This window comes from Schistocerca piceifrons, chromosome 3 (assembly GCF_021461385.2).
Source record: "Schistocerca piceifrons isolate TAMUIC-IGC-003096 chromosome 3, iqSchPice1.1, whole genome shotgun sequence".
Classification (NCBI taxonomy): Eukaryota; Metazoa; Arthropoda; class Insecta; order Orthoptera; family Acrididae; genus Schistocerca; species Schistocerca piceifrons.
This window is the reverse complement of record NC_060140.1, coordinates 630,407,071-630,427,405: the sequence shown is the minus strand read 5'-3', so window position 1 is coordinate 630,427,405 and position 20,335 is coordinate 630,407,071. Positions and strand designations below refer to the sequence as shown.

General features: G+C 39.4%; 1 protein-coding gene and 1 non-coding gene across 2 annotated transcripts in view; one reads left to right on the top strand and one right to left on the bottom strand.

Annotated features, from left to right (window-relative positions):
- The window catches only part of LOC124788905 (cholecystokinin receptor-like), a 149,213-nt gene that overhangs the window by 44,629 nt on the left and 84,249 nt on the right, over positions 1 to 20,335 (bottom strand). The window lies entirely within an intron of this gene.
- Positions 11,215 to 11,288, top strand: Trnat-ugu. The gene has a single exon. It is a non-coding gene; the product is annotated as a tRNA-Thr (tRNA).

The window sequence follows — 20,335 nt, the reverse complement described above, 5'->3', positions numbered from 1 at the left end:
TCTAGTGTGTTACAAAATTACCGTAAGAGCCAGAGAAGAAAATTAAACATAACTTGTGGGAGCAATTGTATACACATTTCGATACTATGCGACAGTCAGGGAGTGTATGCACTCTTTGTAAGTACTGAAGCGATTAACAAAAATCCTAAGTTTTTCGCTGATCGAGTGAAATGGGCTATGTTTTCGACGCATATACTCCCTTTAGCATAACAAGGCAGTTGTTAGATATAACTACGAATTGTATAATCAGCATTGTGAAGCCAGTTCATAGGGTAAACAAGTAGCACTGCCCTTCCCAGAAGATTTATATGCGCGCCAACAACATTGTGTGTCTCATAACGACATGTTGCCGCTGCCGCTCATAGTTACTGATAAGGAGTAATAAATACGCTCAGATAATTTATGTCGGTTGCTTATAAGATATGGTGGAGCCTGTCGATTACAGCAATAGTTTCCTGGTATTACAACGGAGATACAGGAAAGTTTGGATTGATATTCCACAGATGACAGTGGTGAACTGATACTAAATGCGATCGCGTGGAAACAGGTACAATAAACTAGTAAAGTCATTTCGTAGGGATAAATATCGACAAAAATATATGCCACACCAAAACTCACTGTAGGCGTACTGGCAGAAACGCAATTGATTTTCAGTATCGTAACGCAGCTATCGGCTACCTGTGTGTGTGTGTTTGTGTCTGTGTGCGTGTGTGTGTGTAAGTATGGCTGAAATTCATTCGAAATGCTTCACCCAGCTGTTGGATCCAATGGTTATCGCCTACTGCAACAGTTAGCTAGGTACAGGAATCGATTCCACGTAAACAACCTTAGAGTCCGCAGCGCAAAGAGGACCTCGAACAGGGCTGCTTGGCCAAGTGAAACGAGCGGTGAATTATGTGAGTGACAATGACATGCAGTTCACTGAAACAGCGTCTGTTCTCCATGCTACCACCGGTCGGTTAGTGTCATACTGTTATTACATAGTTTGGATAGCGTCCTTCTAGAAACGAGACGTTAGTCTAAATGCAAAGAACTGACAACACAAAGTAATATTGCCCTGCCTCAGAAGCACTTGGTGTAAAAAGAAAAGATTATTTCATCACTCTAAAACAGCGAACTGTAGTCTGCCTGAAGTCACACATATACTGGAAGTGGTCGATGAAGGCACAGTTTATACGTCGTCAGGATGTTGGTGTTACATGATAAAAGATGGATTTGCTCATTTGTTATGTGACATGAATGATTCTTCTTCTTGTAAATCTCTATAATGTCGTAAAAAGAACTGAAAATGTGCTGGCTCTCAAGTTCAGGGAGCGGATGGACATTCATCGGCACTGCTCTAATATAAAAATTTGCTTCCTCTCAGCAGCTGAAAAACATTAACATTTGTCATACCTGAAATGTGAACAAGCAAAAGACCTACAGAAATATGACCTGTTGTAGGTGTGCAGGATTACAGACACGCAGCTTCTTCTTACTAAAAGGAATGACGACTTGATCAAGTACATGCCTCTGCGGGAAGATACGTAACATGAATTTGCAATATGTGCTACTGTTAATGTAACATGACGTATTATTTTAATACGCAGCACGCTGGTAAGCGAACCAGTGTTGCAGTCAACGCTAAATCGAGTGCGAGCGGAGGAATGATCGCTAGTTTCACATGTCACATTCGTCTGGGAAGAAGTTTCACATTTTCACTTCGGAAACTCCTCCCACAAATAAACAAAAGTAATAAAAAAAAGTTGATACCCAGAATAATGCTCAAACAATTTGTAAACAAATGATGTACACGAGCTCCCTTTCCTGTGGTAATCGACGGTCGTAGAATTGAAACATAAATAATTGCCAAATAGTGGATGGATCATTACTTATCATTAGCAGACAGTTATAGGACATCGGCCTCTTGGTCGTAATGTAATTCATCTCATCATTTGATAACTTAGGGTCTTCTCCACAGATATGAATGAACAGTGTCAAATTAGTGAACTTCTTATAGTTGTAGCATCAAATAATTATTATCAGGTCGGTTTGTTTACATGTGAATCTCCCTTAAAACCCCAACAAAATTTGTCTGAAATGCCCAAATTTTGGTTCTATAGTTGTATTCTCGGTTCTCTATAGGAACTGATATCTGATAACTACCGACATAAGTGAATACTGCCCTCTAACTAGGCTGGCAATGGTTTCTAATTTTATCCCTCTTCTCACTTCATTTCAGTCTTCATGTTACATTTCTGCTTAGAGTGGCTTTTATTATCTCAAAAGTATCAGAAAATTGGGATTAATGCAGGGAGGCCACAATTAAGAATTTCGCATCTATGCATATCTTACTAACAACGAAATTACATCAGATCTGTCGAAAGGATGATTCCCCTTACATGGTCTCAAACCATTTTCCGTCTCAACCATGCGTTGTGTTTAGCTGATGGCTGAATTATCGATTGGAATTAAACAATCTCTTCCTGCTTTCCTCCAAATGTAATAGTGGTCTAAAACTGTATCTGGGCTTAAGTAACGTGTTGCTGTATAATCTAAGAATAATCCGTATTATTAGAGTCTGTACAGGAATTCACAGATATACTACAACATACCAATGGTAAGAGTTGATACAATACTAATCTTTAGAACAATCACCATCCCTACAGGAAGGAGCTGCGGCCAGCGTATGACCAAATACGACAGATGTGTGGAAAAGCTCCTGTTGTCTTTTGCAGTCGTAGGTAACAGTTCCAGGCTTGTGGGGCCTTCAGTAAATTATGGCCTGAAGTGGTGCTACTTAATTCGCTAAATCTCTGCAGATCTTGACAGAGATTCCAGTCGGCCATGGATATCGTTTGAGTTTTAGCAGTTTAAAATGTTTTTTTAATATTATTACTGTTGAAGGAAAGCAATTGAATGATGATAACGAGTAATGCTTTTCCTCTGTGATGGAACATTTGAAAATAGATATCAAAACTATTTTCGATGTGCTGTAGTAGTTTCCGCTTCTCCTTTCGTTAGTAAATATATCTACAGCTTCGTCTACATATGCATTATATTCTGAAGTCAGATTTCGATGTGTGGTGCGGGTATTTTGTGTTCCAGTGTCACGTCCCCAATATCCTGTTCTTGACTCGTATGGTTCGTGGGAAGCACTATTGTTGATGAACCTCCGTGTGAACTCGAATCTCTCTAATTTTATCTTCATGGTCTTTGAGAGAGATATACGTACGAGAAACAATATATTGGCTGACTCTTCTAGGGACGCAAGCTCTTGGAACTTTAATAGTAGACCAAACAGAAGTATGTGTGCACTATTATCGTTTTATTGACAACATTTACATGAGAACAAATTTTCGTAGACTCCTGCGATGACATTGTACACCAGTCACTGCACTGTTCACTCATTTTCTTTCTGATGACCAAGCACAATTCAGTCTTTATGCTTTTCACTGTATCAAAATCACAGCTGTCCCTGTTTCGTATGAAGTTACCTGATACTGGTCGTGTAAAAGGGCAATATCTGCCGCTTATAAATAGTCTGCTAGGTACATACTTTTCATAATAAAATGAATCTAGATCCTGTGTAGAGGATCAGGTAATTTCTTCCTTATCCGTTTTACTGAACACTATTTTCATCTAATTTCCTTATTTGTTTGTTCCTTGATCACTATTATTACTGCAATGTATCATTATTAATAATTATATCCTCTGTGTGGACACCGCCGCTGTTATCAGGCGTGTTTCTTAAGAACAGTTTATTTCTATCATGACTAGCGCTCCGAACTTTTTGTTCCAGGTAATTTTCGTAGAAAGTTTTTATAATAGCTTCCTAGAAATTTTGTCTGACCCACCCCCAGGAAATTTCTGTTTCCTGATATTTTAGACAGCTATTAAAGTATCCTCTAATTATTATTCGGAAATTAAATTTTAGAGAACTAAAGCTTTCTCTGAACTTGTCACTTACTGGGGCTGGCAGGAGGATCCCACTAAAATATTAATTCTATTTTTGATAGTTGTTCTTACCCAAACGCCTAAACAGTTTTGCATACGGACTTAGATTCTAACATCTGCCATTTAAGATTCTCGATTACTAACGCTAATACACCGGTTTCCATGACAAAGAGGCTTTCGATAAACATGTTGGTCCCTGAGATACCTCTATAATCGTATCTTAGTTTTAGTCACATTTTCAAAAAAATTTTTGAATATCTGGTTCGCTTCGGCGAATGGTTCTACAGGACAGATCTGATATTTTAAAATTATGAAACACTGAGAATGCTTTTCATACAGCAATCACTCTGGGTATCGGGAAGACTCTACGCGACATCTTTTTAAAACAAGCTGTGCACAGTGGCTTGCTTCATACAAACCATATCCATCCGCACAGTACATTTACATTTTTCGGAGGAATAAAGGGCTGGTAATACTATTCGTGTCTTGATGCATGTTGTGTAGCATACATTTACACACATACCCAACAAGGAACTTGACTGTTGCGCCAAAGGTTGTTTTTCCGTAGCCTGGTCAACTTGAATATGAGGTGAGTGAACGTGACTGTGTACTTTCTAGAACACCCTGATCTCTGTACTATTATTTGACACAAAATAAATTATGGAAATAGCAGATTTGTTGTACGCCTGTCTCAAGAAATAGCCCTTCAGAATTGTCCAACAGCAAAACGAAGATCAGTTTTCATCCAAAAATATCCGGAGTAAGTACCCTGAGCATTTAACACACTTGAATTGACTGATAAGATCAGTTACGACTTAAGCAAAACAAATGTCGACCATCCAGTCTTTTACTTTCGGTGAAGTCATAAACCGAAGAAAAGTTCCTAATAGCGCACAGTACATGTTCTCTTTTGCAGATGCCCTGCACAATCTCAGCCTCCTAAAAAAAAGTTAATTGGTAATTCATCCTCAATATAATTGACTGAACTGGTGTTTTCCACTTCATGTCGGCTCATAATATCATGTACGGATATTTATTCAATATGAATGAGTCTAGTGGCCTACCACTAACCCATGCTGTAAGTGTACAGGATTCTATGCAATCGTTGAGACATATCATCCTGCATACATTTATATATATAATGTTAGCTGTAATTCACTCAATGTTATTTTCCGCAGATACTGGAATCCATTACCTGATTCTCTAAAATTGGTCATATAGTCTGTATTTTACAATGTTTAATGACATAGCTGCAGTACAAACAGTTGAGGGGGCTTAGCAGCTACGTGTCGCTGACCATAAGCACAATTTGTAATGGAATGTTACAAAACCAGAGCTTCGATACTTACAATTCTACATAAACCAAAACAGGATGAGTTAAATATGTAAGGAAAAGATTTATAACATAAAACTAGGTGCACAGTATAATATTAATTGAAATTACAAACGCTAACTCCCAAATAGGTGCCTACATCATGTGTACTATATATTGAAATTAATTAAAAGCAGCACACTGAGTAACGAAAAAAATTACAGACATTGTTCGAGCTCGTGAAAACAGAGCCAAACACACGCACAAACACGAGAGCAGGCCTTGGGCAGCGCGGGGCCAGGGACAGGAAACAAATGGATAGGGTCATAATATCAGGACATGGATGAAATACAACAGTCTGTCATACAGTGAAAAATAGGCGTTCGGTGTAAACTCGTTTTGTTCATTTAGAATTATAGTAGGGTGGTGTTTATTGCACCCTTAGATCTCTATTTCCGCCAGAAGCTTCAATAGGCGGCCAACTGGAGCAGTAAATATGACTTACATGTTATAATATATGCTGGTTACAATATGCTTTTGCCCTGTAAGGCGTAATCCAAACACAATTTTGTTCTGATGATGTGTATAGTACCTAATTATAAATGAGTCTGTACTTCTACCTGTCTGACCAACATAAAATTTATCACAGTATTTTTTGGATTCTTCTGAACTTCAAAGTTTCATCTACATCTACGTATACACACACAACCTACAGGCCACTGTATGGTACGGTGCGAAGTGCACCTTGTACCACTGCTACTCATTTCCTATCCTATTCCACTCGCACATCGAGCAAGGGAAAAAGACTGTCTTAAAGCGTCTGTATGAGACATGATTTATCTTATCTTATCTGCATGGTCCTTGAGCGAAATGACCAGATTCTTTCTCCAGTCAGCTTCAAATGACGGTTCTCTAAATTTCTCTGAATAGTGTGTCTCCAAAACAACGTTGTCTTAGCTCCATCGATTTCCATTCCAAATATACATGTCCAAAAGGACAGACACCATCATTTATTCTGCAAACTTATATGACCACTGGCCAACAATGAAAATGTTTCGGGCTCAAAAATAATTAATTCTTATGTATTTCCATCTGCTGGAATAAAAAATCACCACAAAAATGACAGATAAGCTCTTGCATTGAAGATAAAGTGAAATTTAATTTTTATAGTCAACATTTTCAGCTTGGGGTAAATCTTGTTTTCGTAGTTCCTACACGTGTTCAGTAACAAAGCAAAAATGATCTTAAGCCGTTTTTAAGTCATAAACCTAGATACTGTTACTGTGGCTGCGAGTTTCATACAGTTCCTGCTGTAATTAAGGAGAATTTCTCGTTTGAGAGTGCTTTTGTAGTGTAAAATTGGTAAAAACGCCACCAGTAAATAAAGTGAATAGTTTTTTTTGTACATTTGCGGTGAAACAACAATTTCCTCGCAGAAACGCAACCTGACTCCTGTTGTGAAGACTGCTTATCAGCATTATTTCTGTATGAACGTAGGAGACCAGGATAAGTCTTGGACTCCATGTATCTGTTGCAACACATGTTCAGTTACGCTGCGAGATTGGCTGAAAAATAAGAAACGATCCTATGATTTGGCGGGAGCCTACATACCATACAGATGGCTGCTGTTCCTGCTTTGACTCCACCCATAAAGGCTGGATTGTTAATGAAGAAAAGAAGAACAGTTCAGTACCCTAATCTTAGACCTGCTAATAGACCAATTCCGCATTCAGAGAGTTTACCAGTTCCTCTCCACCCGAAAATTGGGTGTTTGAAGTAGAAAATGAAGACAGTGTGGAACAAGAATAAGAAGAAGAAGAAGAAGAAGAACCAAAGAAATTCTTCAATATCAAATACAGCAACGAAATCTTCTCGAAAATATTGTTACAGTCTCACAGAACAGAATACGTCACATGGAACTACTTCCGTTTTTGGAGAAGAAAAACAGTCTTATTGTTTGCTGCGACATTAATGGCTTGATGAAATCTTTGAATTTGAACATGATACAACTGAATGGTGTCTATTCAAAGACTCCTCAAACCTCAGCTTGAAAGCTGTATTACATCACAGTGGCAACCGTCTTACTGTTGTTCCTATTGTTCATGCAGTTCACACGAAGGAGACATATGCAAATATGACAGCCCTCTTGGATTCAGTCAACTATCATGAACACAAATGGAAAATCTGTGGTGATCTAAAAGTCATTGCCATACTCTTAGGAATGCAACTGTGGTACACAAACATTGCTGCTTTTTATGTATGTGGGACATTAGAGAGAGGATATTGCATTATATTAAAGCAGACTGGCCTGCAATAAATCTTAACACTAGCGGAAAAATGGCGTTGCCAAGCCTTTCATGGACCCAAAAGAGTTCTTCTTCCACCCCTGCATATCAAGCTGGGTTTGATGAAGAATTCTGCAAAAGTATGAACCAAGAAGGAAAGGTCTTTAAGTACATAAGAGAGAAATTTCCGAAATTAAGCCATGTAAAAATTAAGGAAAGTACTTTTATCGGGCCACAAATTCGAGAACTTATAGAGGATCCTGTATTTGACCACGTTTTGGAGGGGAAAGAAAAATAAGCTTGGTAAGCCTCCAAGGGAGTTGTTAAAGGACTTTTAGGCAGCAAAGAGATGGTAACTACACTCAGTTGGTGGCAGTGCTCCAGAAAAATACCATAACCTTGGATGCAACATGTCCCCTAAAATCCATTTTCTCCACTGCCACTTAGACTCTTTCCCTCCTAGTTGTGGAGCTGTCAGTGATGAACATGGAGAAAGAATCCTTCAGGAAATTTTTGTTATGGAACAAAGATGTCAGGGCCAATGGATTGAAGCAGTGCTTGCGGATTACTGTTAGTCTTTGTGTGGGGATGCTCTGGAACTCCATTATACGAGGTAGGCTAAAAGACGACGATCTCATGCATCCAGCTCATGATTCTCTTCAGACCCAACCATCTGTGAGGTTAGAACTCTTAAAATATAACTACCATTTAAACAATTTCAAATACTCTTTCAATGTTATTAGCTCGTGTAGTTATTATGAAATACTTCCACCTAGTGTGTATCAAAGAAGCTAGAACTAAGGAAAATTTTTCATTGTCATATTCGCTTTTGTAGACCCAAAATTGGTAAGAATTGTCTCACGAAGTCCAGGAAATATTCAAAAATTGTTTTTTTTGGCCAGTGTAATTAGTAAATGGAATAGCGACATTAGCTGGTAGTGGGCACTGACATAAATCAATAGTGAATATTACAAATTTATGCCGGACCGGATTTTTTCAGCGACCTAAATCTCCATGTTATCCACACACTTCTGACGTAATGCCATAATGCCCCTGTGATGATCGTTTCTCCCTACCCTCGTCGGAGCAAACAGAATTTTTTTGCATTCGGGGAGAAAGTTGGTGATGAAACTTCGTGAGAAGATTCCGCCGCAACGAAAAACCCCTTTGTTTTAATGATGTCCACTCCAAATCCTGTATCATGTCCGTGACACTCTCTGCCCTATTTCTCGATAATACAAAACGTGCTGCACTTCTCTGAACTTCCTAGATGTACTTCGTTAATCCTCTTTCATAAGGATCCCACACCATGCAGCAGTACTCCAAAAGAGGACGGGCAGGCGTAGTGCAGGCAACCTCTTAGTAGATCTGCTACATTTTCTAAGTGTTCTGCCGATAAAACGTAGTCTTTGGATTGCCTTCTTCACAACATTTTCTGTGTGTTCTCTCCAATAGAAGTTGTTCGTAATTCTAATTCCTAGGTATTTAGGCGAATTTATGGCCCTTAGAATTGACTTTTATCGTGTAACAGGTGTTTAACGGATTCCTTTTATCGCTCATATGGATGACTTCACACTTTTCATCGTTTAGGGTAAAATGCCAATTTTCGCACCATACAGATATCTTTTATAAATCGTTTTGCAATTTTTTGCTGTTCTGATGATTTTACTAGACGATAAACGACAGCATCATCAGCAAATAATCTAAGACGGCAGCTCAGATTGTCTCCAAAATCGTTTACGTAGATATGAAACAGCAGAGCTCCTATGACGCCACCTTGGGAAACGGCAGATGGTTGGTTGGTCGATTTGGGGAAAGGGACCAAACAGCGAGGTCATCGGTCCCACCGGATTAGGGAAGGATGGGGAAGGAAAGCGATCGTGCCCTTTGAAAGGAACCAACCGGCATTTGCCTGAAGAGATTTAGAGAAATCACGGAAAACCAAAATCACGATGGTTGCACCCGGGTTTCAACCGTCGTCCACTCAAATGCGAGTCCAGTGTACTAACCACTGCGTCGCCTCGCTCGGTGGGAACCCCAAAAATCACTTCCGTTTTACACGATGTCTTTGCGTCGATTACTACGAAATGTGACCTCTTTGACAGGATATCAGAGTCACGTAACTGAGACGATATTCCACAGGCATGCAATTTCACTGCAAGTAGCTTGTGTGGTACAATGTCAAAAACATCCTGGAAATCTAGAAATACGGAATCAATTTGAAATCCCTTGTCAGTAGCATTCAAAACTTCGTGTGAGTAAAGAGATAGTTGTGTTTCACAAGAATGATGTTTTCTAAAATCATATTGACTGTGTGTCAATAGACCGACGACTTCTCGATGGAGAGCCACCTAAAAACATAGTTGTAGGTTCTGGTGGACCCAAAGGATTTAAAATAAGGCCACTATTATTTATGACAGAAGTTTTAGATCCTATATTAGCTGCAATTAGATTTCAGGCAGGCAATGTGTTTATCTATGACAGTGATTCCTAACATTTTCCGAGGAGTAAAAACCAAAAGAACTCGACTGTGTTTGAGACATGAATCTAAATTATTTTGAAAGATCAGTACTATTATTACAATTTTATAAGACTCCAAGGTGATTATATATATATTATTAGTTGATTACTTTTTTCTCCATTACTAGTATTAATGCAGGACACTATATGGAGGAAGTTACATGTTCCTCACATAGTATACACACAACACATATATTTTGTGCTTTGTTCCATTTATAGATGAGGATAAAGGTCAGGCATAGGTGTAACGAACACTAAATATCTCATGGAAATCTCTTTTGCAGGGTGCAGATAATTCCTACAATAGATCAGAAATTACCTCGTTACTCACTTCCATTTATAGATGAGGATAAAGGTCAGGCATAGGTGTAACGAACACTAAATATCTCATGGAAATCTCTTTTGCAGGGTGCAGATAATTCCTACAATAGATCAGAAATTACCTCGTTACCCACTTCGACACAGATAAATGAATTAATCGACAGCACGACACAGCAGTAACTACCCAAGAGCTATTATAGTGCTCTACACAGTATGACTGACTGATTTGGTCTTGTAACATTAACCAAAACGGCCATGCTGTGCTGGTACTGCGAAAGGCTGAAAGCAAAGGTAAACAATAGCCGTAATTTTTTCCGAGGGGATGCAGCTTTACTGAATGGTTAAATGATGGTGGCGTCCTCTTGGGTAAAATATTCCAGAGGTAAAATAGTCCCCCCTTCGGATCTACGAGCGGGGACTACTCGTTATCAAGAGGAAAATAACTGGCGTTCTACGGATCGGAGTATGGAATGTTAGATCGCTTGATCGGGCAGACAGGTTAGAAAATTTAAAAAGGGAAATGGATAGGTTAAAGTTAGATATAGTGGGAATTAATGAAGTACATATATGAAGATGGTATCTGTTCTTTTGGACATGTCAGGAAGAGCAGATACCATCTTCATATATCTATATAGTTAAGGATCACCGGCCATTGACCATTTTCTTCTGTGCGGATGCACAAACAGTGCCAGAGCTCTTACGGGAATCGGCAACGCGCCGTGAGTAATGAGTATAATGGTCAGGGGCACTATAAATATAGTGTGGGACAATAAGTCGTGAATGTGGGTCTCACTGTAGGCGTGCCAGAGATAAGTCCCTGCAGTCACTCTATCCTCTGTGTCCTCAGTGGCTCAGATGGACAGAGCGTCTGCCATGTAAGCAGGAGATCCCGGGTTCGAGTCCCGGTTGGGGCACACATTTTCAACTGTCCCCGTTGACTTATATCAACGCCTGTATGCAGCTAGGGGTGGTCATTTCAGTGTAATTTCAAATTAATGAAGTTACGTGGCAGGAGGAAACAGACGTCTGGTCAGGTGAATACAAGGTTATAAATACAAAATCAAATAAGGGTAATGCAGGAGTAGGGTGAACAATGAATAAAAAATTAGGAGAGCTTATAAGATAGTTTGAGTACCATAGTGAGCGAATTATTGTAGCCAAGATAGACACGAAGCCCACGCCTACCACAGTAATACAAGGTTATATGTCAACTAGCTTCGCAGATGATAGTCATGGGGGACTGGAATTCGATAGTCGGAAAAGGATGAGAAGGAAAAGCAGTAGGTGAATGTGGACTGGGGGTAAGGAATTAAAGAGGAAGCCGCCTGGTAGAATTTTGCACAGAGCATAATTTAATCCTCCCCCCCATGAACCATGGACCTTGCCGTTGGTGGGGAGGATTGTGTGCCAACGATACAGATAGCCGTACCGTAGGTGCAACCACAACGGAGGGGCATCTGTTGAGAGGCCAGACAAACGTGTGGTTCCCGAAGAGGGGCAGCAGCCTTTTCAGTAGTTGCAGGGACAACAGTCTGGATGATTGACTAAACTGGCCTTGTAACACTAACTAAAACGGCCTTGCTGTTGTGGTACTGCGAACGGCTGAAAGCAAAGGGAAACTACAGCCGTAATTTTTCCCGAGGGCATGCAGCTTTACTGTATGATTAAATGATGATGGCGTCCTCTTGGGTAAAATATTCCGGAGGTAAAATAGTCCCCCATTCGGATCTCCGGGCGGGGACTAGTCAAGAGGACATCGTTATCAGGAAAAAGAAAACTGACATTCTACGGATCGGAGCGTGGAATGTCAGATCCCTTAATCGGGCAGGTAGGTTAGAAAATTTAAAAAGGGAAATGGATAGGTTAAAGTTACATATAGTGGGAATTAGTGAAGTTCGCTGGCAGGAGAAACAAGACTTCTGGTAAGGTGAATACAGGATTATAAATACAAAATCAAATAGGGGTAATGCAGGAGTAGGTTTAATAATGAATAAAAAATAGGAGTGCGGGTAAGCTACTACAAACAGCATAGCGAACGTATTATAGTGGCCAAGATAGACACGAAGCCCATGCCTACTACAGTAGTACAAGTTTATATGCCAACTACCTCTGCATATGATGAAGAAGTTGAAGAAATGTATGATGAGATAAAAGAAATTATTCAGGTTGTGAAGGGAGACGAAAATTTAATAGTCATGGGTGACTGGAATTCGACAGTAGGAAAAGGGAGAGAAGGAAAAATAGTAGGTGAATATGGATTGGGGCTAAGAAATGAAAGAGGAAGCCGTCTGGTAGAATTTTGCACAGAGAAAAACTTGGTTCAAGAATCATAAAAGAAGGTTGTATACATGGAAGAATCCTGGAAATACTAAAAGGTATCAGATAGATTATATAATGGTAAGACAGAGATTTAGGAACCAGGTTTTAAATTGTAGGACATTTCCAGGAGCAGATGTCGACTCTGACCACAATCTATTGGTTATGAACTGTAGATTAAAACTGAAGAAATTGCAAAAAGGTGGGAATTTAAGGAGATGGGACTTGGATAAACTGACTAAACCAGAAGTTGTACAGAGTTTCAGGGACAGCATAAGGGAACAACTGACAGGAATGGGGGAAGGAAATACAGTAGAAGACGAATGGGTAGCTCTGAGGGATGAAGTAGTGAAGGCAGGAGAGGATCAAGTAGGTAAAAAGACAAGGGCTAGTAGAAGTCCTTGGGTAACAGAAGAAATATTGAATTTAATTGATGAAAGGAGAAAATATAAATATGCAGTAAATGAAGCAGGCAAAAAGGAATACAAACGTCTCAAAAATGAGATCGACAGGAAGTGCAAAATGGCTAAGCAGGGATGGCTAGAGGACAAATATAAGGATGTAGAGGGTTATCTCACTAGGGGTAAGATAGATACAGCCTACAGGAAATTTAAAGAGACCTTTGGAGAGAAGAGAACCACTTGTATGAATATCAAGGGCTCAGATGGAAACCCACTTCTTACCAAAGAAGGGAAAGCAGAAAGGTGGAAGGAGTATATAGAGGGTCTATACAAGGGCGATGTACTTGAGGACAATATTACGGAAATGGAAGAGGATGTAGATGAAAATGAAATGGGAGATACGATACTGCGTGAAGAGTTTGACAGAGCACTGAAAGACCTGAGTCGAAACAAGGCCCCAGGAGTAGACAACATTCCATTAGAACTACTGATGGCCTTGGGAGAGCCAGTTCTGACAAAACTCTGCCATCTGGTGAGCAAGATGTACGACACAGGTGAAATATCCTCAGATTTCAAGAAGAATATAATAATTCCAATCCCAAAGAAAGCAGGTGTTGACAGATGTGAAAATTACCAAACTATCAGTTTGATAAGCCACAGCTGCAAAATACTTACGAGAATTATTTACAGACAAATGGAAAACCTGGTAGAAGCCGACCTCGGGGAAGATCAGTTTGGATTCCGCAGAAATGTTGGAACACGTGAGGCAATACTGACCCTACGACGTATCTTAGAAGAAAGATTAAGGAAAGGCAAACCTACGTTTCTAGCATTTGTAGACTTAGAGAAAGCCATTGACAATGTTGACTGGAATACTCTCTTTCAAATACTAAAGGTGGCAGGGGTAAAATACAGGGAGCGAAAGGCTATTTACAATTTATACAGAAACCAGATGGCAGTTATAAGAGTCGAGGGGCATAAAAGGGTAGCAGTGGTTGGGAAGGGGGTGAGACAGGGTTGTAGCCTCTCCCCGATGTTATTCAATCTGTATATTAAGCAAGCAGTAAAGGAAACAAAAGAAAAATTTGGAGTAGGTATTAAAATCCATGGAGAAGAAATAAAAACTTTGAGGTTCGCCGATGACATTGTAATTCTGTCAGAGACAGTAAAGGACTTGGAAGAGCAGTTGAACGGAATGGACAGTGTCTTGAAAGGAGGATTTAAGATGAACATCAACAAAAGTAAAACGAGTATAATGGAATGTAGTCGAATTAAGTCGGGTGATGCTGAGGGAATTAGGTTAGGAAATGAGTCACTTAAAGTAGTAATGGAGGTTTGCTATTTGGGGAGCAAAAAAACTGATGATGGTGGAAGTAGAGAGGATATAAAATGTAGACTGGCAATAGCAAGGCAAGGGTTTCTGAAGAAGAGAAATTTGTTAACATCGAGTATAGATTTAAGTGTCAGGAAGTCGTTTCTGAAAGTGTTTGTATGGAGTGTAGCCATGTATGGAAGTGAAACATGGACAATAAATAGTTTGGACAAGAAGAGAACAGAAGATTTCGAAATGTGGTGCTACAGAAGAATGCTGAAGATTAGGTGGGTACATCACGTAACTAATGAGGAGGTACTGAATAGGTTTGGGGAGAAGAGAAGTTTGTGGCACAACTTGACTAGAAGAAGGGATCGGTTGGTAGGACATGTCCTGAGGCATCAAGGGATCACAAATTTAGCATTGGAGGGAGCGTGGAGGGTAAAAACGGTAGAGGGAGACCAAGAGATGAATACACTAAGCAGATTCAGAAGGATGTAGGTTGCAGTAGGTACTGGGAGATGAAGGAGCTTGCGCAGGACAGATTAGCATGGAGAGCTGCATCAAACCAGTCTCAGGACTGAAGACCTCAACAACAACAACATAATTTAATCATAGTTAACGCTTGGTTTAAGGATAATGAAAGATGGTTGTATACGTGGAAGCGATCTGGAGACACCGGAAGGTTTCAGATTGATTACATAATGGCAAGACAGCGATTTTGGAACCAGGTTTTAAGTTGTAAGACATCTCCAGAGGCAGATGTGGACTCTGACCACAATTTACTGGTTATGAACTGTATATTAAAACCGAAGAAATTGCGAAAAGTTAGAAATTTAAGGAGAAGGGACCGGGATAAACTGAAAGAACATTAACACTTTAGAGAATATCAGAGAGAGCATTAGGGAACAATTGACAAGAGCAGAGTAAAGAAATACAGTAGAAGAATAACTGGTAGCTTTGAGGAATGAAATCGTAAAGGAATCAGAGGCTCAAGTAGGTAAAAAGACGACAGATAGTAGAAATCCTCGGATAACAGAGGACATATTGAATTTCATTGATGAAAGGAGAAAATATAAAAATACAGTAAATGAAGCAGGCGAAAAGGAGTACAAACCTCTCAAAAATGAGATGAACAGGAAGTGCTAAGTGGCTAAAGAGTGAGGGCTAGAGGACAGATGTAAGGTTGCAAAGGCATACATCACTAGTGTAAGAAAGAAATTGCCTACATGAAAAATACACACTACTGGAGCACACCACATGTTAAAGAAATATGGAATAAATATGGAATCCATGATTTATAGATGTGAAAGTAGATATTTTACTACGATAGCAATGAAAATATAGAAGTGGAACTCAGTGGATTTGAAGCGTGATTTGTGACATGCACAGACAGAAACATTCAAATAAAATAAAAAGGTTGTTAGGCATACGCAGTGTAAATTGCTTCCAATGGCTCATTAGTTTGTGGCTTAATCAACCATCACAATAACTGAATAGTGTTTAAATAAAATTATTTTTGATTCTAATTTCATTCAAAAGTTCAGTGAGGCGTTAAAATGGTGGTGATAGTGAATGGAGGTGTGACCGTCAGTAGTGGGCAGCGGAGGATGTTACTAACTAACATCTAATTGCATTGAGGTGTAATGGTTGAAGAAACGCTGGGAACCACCGACCTACGAGATAACTTTATTAGATGAAAAGTGTTGTAAAAGCCTCAGATCTTGGTAAAACAGCTGTATGATTTGAAGACTGTCTACTGCTGCTTAAGCAGAGAAAAATAAAACTTTGCAATTCAAGTAACGCTGTTGTACTCTTTCACAACGCAGTTTGTGAGTCGCAACGAGGTAATTGATGACGAAACATCACTGGAAGCATTAATGTGTAAAGGTAAGTAGTGGAATGTTCAAGTAAGTTTTCGTCGAAGTATACTCGCACACTGGGCTGTAGTTATCGACAGGGTATTAAAAACACAGTTTATGGACAGAAGTAACTGCTTACAATCGACTTCTATGGTCTACATGTATTGGTCTATAACAGGTCCGCCAACAGAGAATATAAAAAGAAGTAAATAAGTTTGGCGCTAGTGGTGACAGGTTTGTTTAACAGAGAAGGCAGCAGAAAGGTTGGAATATCTTAACTGCCACGCACGAGAGGAAAGACGCTGTATATCTTGCAAAAACTTGCAAAGCATTTGCAAATGATCAGTTGTACACGAGAAAACAATGAAGATTCATTATTTGTGTTTTTAATAATTCCTTAGATAACGGGAGAATAAACTTAACCTAAAAACAGCAGTTGTATGTATCTCATGGAAATATCAGTTTATAGTGATTCACAGAATATAAATGCAGTTATAAATATCCTTCCCTTCCAGGCCTTATCTCTGAAGAAAATTATGCTAACTTCCACACTTGATCTGTGTGAATCAGTTCAGCCTTGTCTTTCTATCTTCTCTCTGTAGCGTGCTATCGACAGTGTACACGTAATGAGCGAGTAAAAATAGAAACTTCGACTAATGTATAGGTCTGTTGCAATGAAACGCTGTTCTTAGTATCGGTGGTTGTCAATGGAGTAAGGGAGTCTTTAATTTCGTAAAGACACAAGCGTTGCTCTTGTACCTGTGCGTAAAGCTGAAGCTGTCTCTAATCTACCATAGGCTGCATGTAGCAAGTGAGAGCTCACGTAACACATTTACCCCAAATTTCATTTTGGATGTTACTGAGATTCTTCGTTAAAGTTTCGATCAAGACTCTTGTCATCATTTGCACATCCATGTTTAATTTAACGCCATTTGGTAGTTTATTAGAAGGATGTCTGCGCGATTATGTCTTGTGTATGGTGATGATCTGCACGTCGACATCATATATCTTCTATTTCCAACATTTTTGACCTCTTAAATGTTTTGATTATAGCAATGAAAGAAAGAAATAAAAATAAAGAAACACGGTAGAAGTCAAATACCTTCTACAGAATTTGCATTTAGAGAATATAATTACTTTCTTATTGCTCCGCATTTAGTTCATTTATTCAATAGCCCTCTTTCGGCTTCTTAGGTTATCATGAAATAATAGCCAACTATAACCAACCGAACATGAAATAACACGTGACAGACAGCTGAGGTACAAGTTACAACATCTCCAGTTATGAAGTTAAACTTGAACACACATATCTCATGCATATAAACTTCTACATTCTAAAAAATTAAATTGATTTGACTGTTCTAATCATGTAATTTTGTCGAATGTCGTATACTCGAAAATTGGTAGAGGGAAAGCAAGGAATTACATTTATGCATTTAGATAGCGTTGTTGCTATATCTCTGCCTAATTGTCGCAACACTTTTGATTGATTTCTGAGGCCAACACATTGTAAATATATAATTTAACGTCAGCTATAGTGAGCTGTCAGCTGAAGACAGCCTGGATAGTCTGAAAGTCGTTTAATGAATGTGTAAGAATTGTTTTGGAACGTTTAGAAAGTATATCATTTTTTCTTATTGATACAGTCAGTTGTCACTTGGTGATAGCGTAGAAAATCGAAAATTTAGGTAATGGATGCGTAATAATTGTTGTGGAAGATTTAGAAAGTGTATTATTTTTTTGTTATGTTATTCTACCAAGCACCGACGAAGAGTTCAGTTACAGCAATCATTACGTAGCTGAGTGGTTTAATGCACTTAAAATGATGGCTTAAGAAGGAAATGCTAATGGATGTCTTCAGTAAAACAGCTAATTCCATCATGTGAATCATAACGAAACAGATATTCTTCATTTTGAGATAATAATAGATAGATCTGACACTAAAAATGCAAAAAGGATTTGTTATTTATCCAAGTGTTTCTTTTCCTATAATACTATTCATTTCCAAGAAAAGGAAACGTGCCAGTGTCTGAATTTTTAATCAGTAGCACAATGTGTATCATTCCAGGTAAATAATCATTGTGATGCTATGCCATAAGCAGAACGAATCAGATGAATATCTTACAGCCATTCTGAAGCGATGACGTTGGACAAGAATAAGTCGTACGTGTTTTTTCTTAAATTAAATAACACTGAAATAATTCCCTTGCGCAGTGTAATATACAGAGCGAGTGGCCGTTGTAAAACTGACGCTCGGAAAGAATGACATAATATGAAATTTATAAACCGAGGTGTACGTTGTCTCTTGGGTTTTACGCAACAGTATGACGTAACACACTGTATGGTCACTCCGAACAAAGCACATTTCAGAGAGTTAATTAAATCTTTTTCGAGATAGTCTGTTATCGTGTCTAGCAAGCAGTATATTCGTTCCTGTTATGACACATTTTGCGAAGTGAAACGTAATATAAAGTAATGCTGGAAACTGTCACCCCTGCAGCACACAAAGTTCTGATGAGTCTAGATTGGTTTGAATGCGAGTATATACGACTAAGATATGATTGTTTAGTCTATAAAATTGTATGATATTGATCACAGTGCGATTCTCTTTTGGGTTTCGTTAGGCATTCTTTATACAAAAAACGCCCATAAAGTTTTTAAAGCACATATCGGTTCACATTAAAGTTTCCCTTTTAAGCTCAGTGTCTTGTGATGATGCAGCTGCACTTAAGACGTTTCGAAGTGCCCGTGGACACAGGTTCAGTAACACAGAGCCGAAATAGCTAAAGCAAGGCCTGAAGGTCGGTGATATCGAGGATGCAAGAGACAAGAGAATACAACTTATGAAGGGGAGGTGATAGGATAGCCAGTTCAATGCTTCACCAACTATTTTGATATTCGCTTGACTTGATGTCAAGGAAAGCAGGAAACCTAATTCATGATGGTTTAATGGGGAATTAAATTTCATTACATCAAAACACATGTCCAGCAACACCGCTATTGCACCGCGTCGTCCCGTGCGAGGAATACCTTGAGTGCATGTTTTGACGTGTCCTAAGGAGTAAACCGCCCGCTTACGTAGCTCAACGGTTAGCTTAGATGGGCGCTAAACGGAAGGCCCGGGTTTATTTCCCGGTTCTGCGAAGGATTTTCCCTTAGTTGGATGTCTGGTGGGTGGCGCATTCAGCTTCGTGATGCACAAAAAATGGTTCAAATGGCTCTGAGCACCATGGAACTTAACTGCTGAGGTCATCAGTCCCCTAGAACTTAGAACTACTTAAACCTACCTAACCTAAGGGCATCACACACATCCATGCCCGAGGCAGGATTCGAACCTGCGTCAGACAGTTCACGTGTGTCGCCAGCGCTCAGCGAGCACTGGCTGTCCGCACCTCACTGGCGCTCCGTCGCCGACTCACTGCTGCTGCATCCCAACTTCACTGCTGCTGCGCCCTGACTGAGCTCCCAACAGATCTTCAGACACACGAGGACCCGGAAATACTAGCGGTCACTCCAGAGATAGTATGACGGTGCACTTATCGATAAGTGCTGCTGCCACTCACGGACAAGGAAGGCAGGAAGTTAGTAACGCCAGTAAATGGAATAAGAAAACGAGGCGGCAGTGCCGTAAGAGGAGATGACAAACAATAAATGGCATGAACATGAGCCGCTCACGACTCAACGTTTTACATTGTCGAACGCTTGTTTCAGTTCGACAGATCCTTTGAATATGCCTTGATTTTTCTTCAGTCTTCCTTCCATTATCAATCACAACGTCAAAACTGCATCTCTGCTGTCTTTACTTTACCTTTTCTAAAGCCAAACTAATCGTTATCTAACATACCCTCAATTTTCTTTTCCGTTCTGCCCTATTTTATCTTTGTCAACAATTTGAATGCATAAGCTGTTAAGCTGATTCTGGGGAAATTCTCGCACTTACCGACCTTGCTGTCTTCGAAATTGTGTGGATGATGTTTTTCCGTAATTCTGATAGTATACCCCCAGTCTCATACGTTCTAAACACCAACGTGAACAGTCATTTTGTTGTCACTTCCCCAAATTATTTTAGA